Source organism: Coptis chinensis, chromosome 3 (assembly GCF_015680905.1).
Source record: "Coptis chinensis isolate HL-2020 chromosome 3, ASM1568090v1, whole genome shotgun sequence".
NCBI classification, from domain to species: Eukaryota; Viridiplantae; Streptophyta; class Magnoliopsida; order Ranunculales; family Ranunculaceae; genus Coptis; species Coptis chinensis.
The window spans coordinates 66,575,462-66,583,962 of NC_141458.1; the positions used below are offsets into that span (position 1 = coordinate 66,575,462).

General features: G+C 47.9%; 1 pseudogene; it reads left to right on the top strand.

Moving 5' to 3' along the window:
* The first annotated feature begins 6,968 nt into the window (after positions 1–6,968).
* LOC147510471 (stromal 70 kDa heat shock-related protein, chloroplastic pseudogene) lies at positions 6,969–7,582 on the top strand (annotated as a pseudogene).
* The last annotated feature ends 919 nt before the right edge of the window (positions 7,583–8,501 follow it).

An 8,501-nucleotide genomic window follows, 5' to 3' on the forward strand; every position in this document is an offset into this window, starting at 1 on the left:
TTCGTAGTGGAAGGTGGGATGTATTGTTACACAAGAATGCCGTTTGGATTGAAGAACATCAGGGCCACATTTCAGCGGCTAGGGGAGAAAATGTTCGAAAGCAAGATCCGAAAGGGGATTGAGATTTAAATAGACGACATGGTGGAGAAGAGCATGTCGGAGGAAGAGCATCTAGAGGGTTTGAAAAAGACGTTTAAAATACTGCGGTTGTACAATTTAAAGCTTAATCCAGAGAAATGTACGTTCGGCGTTACTACGGGGAAGTTCCTGGGATACATAGTTACTTACTGGGGAATAGAAGCCAACCCCGAGCAGATAAGAACCCTAGTGGAGATGTCGTTGCCTCAGGATGTCAAGGAGGTGCAGAGACTTGCAGGAAGGGTCGCGGCTTTGAATAGGTTCATCTCAAAGTCATCAGATAAGTGTAGGCCGTTGTATCGGTTGCTGAGAAACACTCGGAATTTCGAATGGACCACGGAGTGGGAGGAGGCATTCCAAGAGTTGAAGAGTTATTTAGGTAAGGCTCCTATGCTGTCGCGACCGGAACAGGGAGAGAAATTGTACTTATATTTGGGGGTCACGGAGTATGCCATTAGCTCGGTACTAGTCAGGATTGTGGGTAAATTAGAAAAGCCGGTGTACTTCCAAAGTAAAACACTGCTGGAAGCCGAGACCCGATATAGTAGAATAGAGAAATATGCCTTGGCATTGGTGTTCTCGGCCCTGAAGTTGAAACCATACTTTGAGGCGCACTCTGTAGTGGTGGTGACAAATCTGCCTTTAAAGCAAGCATTGAAAGCAGAGAAGTCGGGGAGGATGCTGAAATGGGCAGTAATGTTGAGTTCTTACGAGATACAGTATCAGATTAGAACAGCGGAAAAGGCGCAGGCGGTGGCAGAATTCTTAGCAGAGTTTCCAGCGGAGGACCCCACCTGGGGAGAAGAGATGGTCATGGAGCCGGAAAGGGTCATGGAACAGGACTGGTTGGACCCCTAGGATCGAAGGAATGGATGGAGAGTCTTCGCTGATGGGTCAGCCACAGACACTTGTAGTGGGATAGGAGTGGTGTTGGTCACGCCGGAAAACAACATAATGGAATTAACCATGAAGTTAGGGTTCGCGGCATCAAATAACGAAGCAGAGTATGAGGCAGTAATAGCAGGCATGAGAATGGCGAGGGATGGGTGAAAGAATTGACAGTGTATTCCGACTCAAATTTGGTAGTGTGCCAAGCAAATGGGGGGTTTGTAGCGCGGTGCCCACGCATGGTAAAATATTTGAAAGTGCTGCAAAAGAGGGCCGCCGGGTTTGCGAAGGTTAAGTTCATACACTTGGGCCGCGGCGAGAACAGACATGCCGACGCCCTAGCATACGTGGCGGCCGCAATCCCTGAATCTGAAGAGAGAGTGATAAAGGTAAAGCGATTGGAGAAACCTAGTACAGAGGAGGGGGAGGAAAGAATGGCGGAGATATGTCAGGCAGAGGAGGAAGAGGGGGGTTGGATTAAACCCATCAAGAGTTTTTTGTCGGGGAACGTGGTGAAAGATAAAAGGGGAGAAAAAGAGACTGGAGCAGACGTCTCGGAGATACGTGCTCATAGAGGGGGAGCTATATCGAAGGAATTTCAGTGGGCCTTTGCTAAAGTGTCTCGGGCCGAGGTTAGCCCTAGAAGTGCTGGCGGAGTTGCATGGGGGAGATTGCGGAAGTCACTCAGCGGGTAGAACAACAGCGCACAAATTGATAACACAGGGCTACTTTTGGCCACACATGAAAAGGGATGCCGTGGACTACGCTAAACGATGTGAGAAGTGCCAGAAGTTCGCTCAGATGATCTTTGTGCCAGCGGAACCACTACATAGTGTGTCAAGTCCGTGGCCTTTCGCGATGTGGACAATGGATATAGTGGGTCCACTGCCCATGGCTACCGGCAAAAGGAGATTCATGTTGGCGGCCACAGATTATTTCACCAAATGGATCGAGGCAGTGGCCCTGCAACAGGTCAAGGAAACTCATGTGATCAAGTTCTTGTGGGAGAATATCATCTGTAGATTTGGGTTGCCATATATTATCATAGCGGACAATGGAACCCAGTTCACCGGGTCCAAGGTGAAGGCGTTCTTGCAAGCATACAAGGTGAAGCAGGGGTTCTCGGCCCCATACAATCCAGAAGGCAACGGGCAGGCAGAGTCTTCCAACAAGGCCATTATGAACAATCTCAAAAGGAAGCTAGAGGATAAGAAAGGAGTGTGGGCAGATGAACTGAGTCATGTTCTTTCGGCATACAGGACCACGCCGAACGTCAACCAGGGAAACTCCCTTCTCTTTAGCTTACGGGGTCGAGGCAGTGATTCCCACGGAAATGGTAGCAGCCACGACGAGGACAAGAGCGGTGGAGACAGGGCTGAACGAGGGCATATTGGCAGCGGATATGACTTTAGCAGAAGAGAGAAGAGATGCGGCGCGAATCAGACTAGAGGAATATCACCACAGCCTTCAGAGACGTTATAACAAGAGAGTCAAGCCGCGACAGTTCAGAGTAGGGGATGCCGTATTGCGACGAGTGACGCACAGTACCAAGAGAGAGAATGACGGAAAGCTAGGGCCGAACTGGGAGGGGCCCTATATGGTGGTCGACGTAGGAGGAGCTGGTACTTACAAGCTAAGAACAGCAGAAGGAAAAGTGCTAGAAAAGCCATGGAATGTGAGAATGTTAAAAAAGTTTTATGTTTGAATGTAATGAAAGTCCAGAACGATACACTGGAGCTGTTTGTAAATATATAATACAATGGCACTTTTGAGGAGTAAATTTCGCCATCCTGCATAAAATGTAACAGTCAGGCTAAACACGGTTTGAGGGCAAGAGACGCCCAAGGACGAGAGGTCCACCTCAAGTTAGAGCCGCGGATCTGAGAGAGCCTTCCGCGGAAGAAAGGCATACGCTGCACCGGGGGCAAAGAGAGAAGCCCAGTGGTTGGCGAAGCCACTCCAAAAGGGGCCGCGGTGGGGAGGAGCCTTCCGCGGTCGAATTGTTTAAATCGGGTCCACGGCAGGTTGAGCTGCCCCGATGGAACTCGAAGTCGACGAGTGACTCCGAAGGGAAACGAGACATTCCCGAGCGAGAGGCGTGGATCGCACGTGGGGGCAAGAAGAGAGAAGGCCCCAGTGTAGAGAATGACAAAATGAGATAGAGTAGAGGCAAGAAAGGACGAACAGCAACATGTCAGACAAAACAGCAATTAAAGCTAAGAGATCATACATATAATCGGGAAGAGTGAAACAGTTCCTAATCAAACCAACACACAAGTAAAAAGGGAAAGAAAAAGTAAGATCAATGGCACACTTAGTTGGGAAAGTCAGTTACAAGATAGCTAGTACAATAACAGGCATGACGGCGTGGGGCTAGTCTAAAGTCCGCAACAAATCTTCGACAAGAGGAACATGGTCGAGAAGCACTCGAGGCGGGGTCCGGGAGGTGGCCTCACAAACGAGTCTTCGTGCAATGGATCGAGGGGGCAACATCAATGACCGACCCGAAACAAAGCCGCTCGCGGCAATGGGGACCGTGGCTACTTTGGATCTTCCGACATGGGAGAGGGAGCTTTTATGGGAGGAGTCGGCCTTCTTTGAGTAAACGCGCAAGATGTTCCTCAGCGAGCTTCTTGGCCACACGTTTGTCAGCTTGAGCTTTGAAGCTTATCCGCAGCTGCTCCATGTCCCGAAGTGTGTTGTTGCGAGGAGAGAGCGGCAAGATTCTCCTTATGTTGGGACAAGGGCTTCCCGTTGTTTGCTTAAACGGTCATTCACTCCGTCCATAAAGGCCTGGTGGGAAGCTTCAGCGGTCCTCAATTCATCTTCAGCTCGAAGTTTGGCCATGTCCGCGGCCGATAGATCAGCTCGGAGGCGTACACAGGTGGCCCTTAGTCCATTGGGACCGCCGACCTCCTTCTCTAAGGATTCCATAGAATTCAGGGAAGAGAAGAGGTCGTGGATCATATAGGCCATGTCCAAGCTCACCTAGCAATGGAAAAGCAGTCAGAATAAGGGGCAAAGCAGAGAGTGATGGAAAAGCAGTCAGAATAAAGAGCAAAGCAGAAAGTGAAAGGTGGGCAAGAGAGACATACCTTCTCCTAGCCGGCATACAGAGAGGTGCGATGCTGTTCAAAGGTCCCAGAATCGGCATAAGCCAAGTCGCGGGGAAGATGGGAGCCGTAGAACATGGTCGAGGCCACAACAGGGTTTTCTAGAGCAGAATCCTCTACATTGACGGAGCGGCCGCGCACCTTGAAATGGGGGTGAAAAGTTTCTGGAGCCGCGGACCCAGGGAGAGAGCGAGCGGTTTCTTTGCCAGGACGCTGTAGAGGTGGAGAGGGCAGAGGAGCCGCAGAAAGGCTTGCGGTAGGAGATGATCTGCTGCGCTTGTGGGGGGGCTCTTCAGACAAGAGATCCGCGGACATGGGGGGGACAGCTGAGGCCGGGACAGCTTGGGAGTTGGGGACTTCAGTCACTTCATCGTCAGAGTCACTGTCGAACAGCTTAATCTTGGAGACGTCCATGGGGAGGCCCGAAGTCGGGCCGGAGGGGAAGTTGGAGGAATATATTGATCGTCCCAGTCAGCGAGGGAGCGGAAGGAAGGAGATGTATATTGGCGGAGCGGAGAAGGAAGGTGGGCAGTGGACCTTCTGACTATCTCCTCTAGAGCCCGAGCCCTGGCCTGAGACTTGGTGGTTTTACGAGTGAAGCCGCGACGGCGAGGCTTACTTTGGGAAGGATGGGAGGCGGATAGTGAGGGCGGTGAAGGACGAGGCTTTCGTTCTTTGGGGGGCAGTGGACGATAAAATGGAGCTGAGTATTTACCCAAGGTGTGCAGAGAGGGGTCAGTCAATAAGGGGGTTCCGTGGGAGGGATCTATGCCGAGAACTTCAGCTTGAGAAGAGCCCAGATTGCGGATTTGTTCAAAGATTGCGGACTTCAAGCCGACATAAAATCGGGATTTGGAGTCAGACTTCCAACCTGCACAGGAGAGAAATAAAGATAAGGAGTGAGTCCACAGCATAGTCAATATAAGAAAGAGAGGCAAGTAAAGCGAACTCACCGCGAGGCAGGAAGGTGAGATGGTTGAGAGTCACTACAGATGGAACATCCACGGACAAGAAATTACCAGAGACGTACATGGGGTAATGATGCCAAGTTTTGTCCGAGGTGGTGAGTTTGAGAATGAAGGACTGTTTACCGAGACGGACGCAGAAAGAGTGATATCCAACGCTCACATCTTTGGTACTCTTGCGTATGTAATAGTGAGAAATTATGTCGCGGAGGACTATTCGGGGCTCATGGTGGAGGTTGTAATAGTTTGCGGCATACATGATACGCCAAAAATTGCCTATACCCTGGCAAGGTGGAATGTTGAAGTGGTTACATACTTCGACATCTAGTCGAGACAGCGGTAGTCGCAAGCCAGAGACAATTTAGCCAACTGTGACCACGAGGCATCCAGGTTTGGGGGGGACCAGATGAGGGAAGTGAGTCACGTCGGGCACGTGCTCGAAGAGGATGTCGTCTGGGATGCCATAGCCAACCCTAATCGCTTCCAGATTAGGTCGACGGGAGCGTGGAGGAGGCAGTGGAAGTTTGAAAGGCCACCCAGTGGTGGAGGGGGCCGCGATGGGATCAAGCGGAGAAGTCTCCTCCGCATATGTCCGCGAGGAAGTCGGACCGTCGGATTGGGAATCCGACATGGGAGAGAGCTAAGGAATATGAAACAGAAGCCAAGGAAAAAAGCAGGTAAATTGAGTTCTCGAGCCCGCGAACATTCAGGAGGTTCGCGGACTCGAGAGGGGGCATTGTAGCGACCCAATTTATGATGGCCGAGGGTCCGACGGGTAATGGATCCAGGAAGAGGACTGGGTGTGGGACGAAGGGCCTGTTATTTAAGGCCGTGGACATGGGAGTCCAGTATGGAGGCCGAGAACCGAGGACCGACAGCGTAGAGCCGCGGCGCGGAAGGATAGCTGACCTGGAATTGTACCATCTGGACACGTGCCCAGCAGAAGCACGGGAAAAACCCTAACGTCGTACGGGAACTTACCACGTGGCAATCCATAGACCGAGAGATGAAGGGACAGATGGAGGGCCCAAGGGAGAGTAGGGGGATTATAAATAGAATAGGAGAGGAGGAGAGGAGGAGAAGAGGTAGGTCACAACAGGGACAAAGATCGAACTCGAAACAAAATAGCACAAGAGAGCCTTGTAGTTTTCTTAGATTCAGCAAGTTAAATAAGTAAGAAGAGAAAATCCTCCTTGTAAGTTGTGTTTCGATCATTATTGTTTAGGTTAGTTGGTTCTACCATGTGTCGGTAGATTGTACATAACTTTCTGCTCACTCCTTTGTTTTACAAACCGTTTGTTGTTATTGAAAATAGACTTCTCATGCTTTCCAATGGTACCAACCTTGCCTTATAACTCCTACTGGTTTAGTACAGGACTGCCTGCTAAGTTACGGGTATTTTCAGCCTGCTATAGTTTCTGGGTATTTTCAGCCTGCTATAGTTTCTGTTTTTTTGTTTTGAGTGTTGTCCAATTTGGTTCCTATGACTACAGCTGTTATTCCATTGTGTTTATGCACTTTCAGATCTGTTCTTGTTTGTTTAGATGTATTGGGTTGTTGTGCCATCAAGATTTTATAGTTAGGATATGTTTGAAGTTGCAGGATCTGACTTTATAGTTTAGGATCTGCTCTTACCTAGAATAGATTTGGGGACAACGAATTCAGCAGTAGCAGCAATGGAAGGTGGGAAACCAATAATTGTAACTAATGCGGAAGGTCAACGGACTACGCCATCTGTTGTCGCGTATACTAAGAATGGGGATAGACTTATTGGGCAGATTACGAAAAGACAAGCGGTTGTTAATCCTGAGAATACTTTTTTTTAGTGTGAAGAGATTTATTGGTAGGAAAATGAGTGAAGTTGATGAGGAGTCCAAACAGGTTTCTTATAGAGTTGTTAGGAGTCCAGTTGGATGGTATTCCACCGGCTCCACGTGGTGTCCCTCAAATTGAAGTTAAATTTGACATTGATGCAAATGGTATTCTTTCCGTTACTGCTGTTGACAAGGGCACAGGGAAGAAGCAGGACATCACTATTACTGGTGCTAGTACTTTGCCTAATGATGAGGTGCAAAGGATGGTAAGCGAAGCAGAGAAGTTTGCGAAGGAGGACAAGGAGAAGAGAGACACCATAGACACAAAGAACCAAGCAGATTCTGTTGTCTACAGACAAAGAAGCAGCTCAAGGAGTTGGGCGACAAGGTCCCTGCGCCAGTCAAGGAGAAGGTTGAAGCTAAGCTTGGAGAACTTAAGGAAGCCATCTCTGGGGGCTCAACACAAGCCATCAAGGATGCCATGCCAACCCTCAACCAGGAAGTCATGCAACTTGGTCAGTCCCTTTATAACCAACCTGGTGCCACAGGTGGTGCTCCTGGTGCTGCACCTGGCACTGATGCTGGGCCTTCAGGATCTTCAGGATCAGCTGACAAGGGCCCTGATGGTGATGTAATTGATGCCGACTTTACTGACAGCAAGTGAGAGATATAACTTTTAGACATTTTTTTGTCACGTCTCATCTCGTGTTGTCATTAACGTGTGTACATTGATTTTCGAAGAATGGAGTACACCATGGGAGTGGTTTTGTTGTGGCAGATTTAGCGGAGAGGATAAAACATTAAGAAAATTGCCTTATCCCCCCCACCCCCTTGTACGAACAGAATGGGAATTATAAACCACAAGAATATCATATAATGATAAAGTAGGTACGATGTGCGACAAGTGACCTACTAGCGTGACAATGAGACTGTGTAAGTAAACGAAAAAAGAAACCACTATCACCAAGGACGTCTCCCAAAAGAAAAAGAAAGTGTTCGGAACATAACCCTGTGTACGCATCGACGCTTATACAAAAAGAACAAGAGTTACTTAATGTGTAAACCATCTGCTGAAGGTCGATTGACTGAGATAAGGAGACAGTTATTTGGTTGGACGCTTCTACATGAAGTTTATTCTAAACATGTTTTACAATTAAATCAAAAGAAATACTAGGAATATGCATAGTAAAAAGGTAAAATAGGTCGTTCAGATAAAAGCCTACATTTTTTCTTTTTTCTTCTGTAAATAATTTTACAATGATCCTGAAGAATGAAACGGTTACAATGTCTTTACTATCACGTTCACAAAAAAGCGAAACATAATAAGTCTATTTTCTTTACAGATACGGTTAAAAATTTTCAAATCGGATTGTTCGATTCCTGATAGTATTACTAGAGAAGATCCTTCTACTAAATATGAATTGCTCAATGAATTAGGTTTGATTTTATTTCTTACCTCATTTTATTTGTTTTTATTTGTGAATTTATGTTTGCTTATGGAATGAAAGAATTCGGAGACTAATTAACTTACATTGTTTACTTACACTACTTAAAGTTGCTAATTACAAGCTATGGTCTATTTG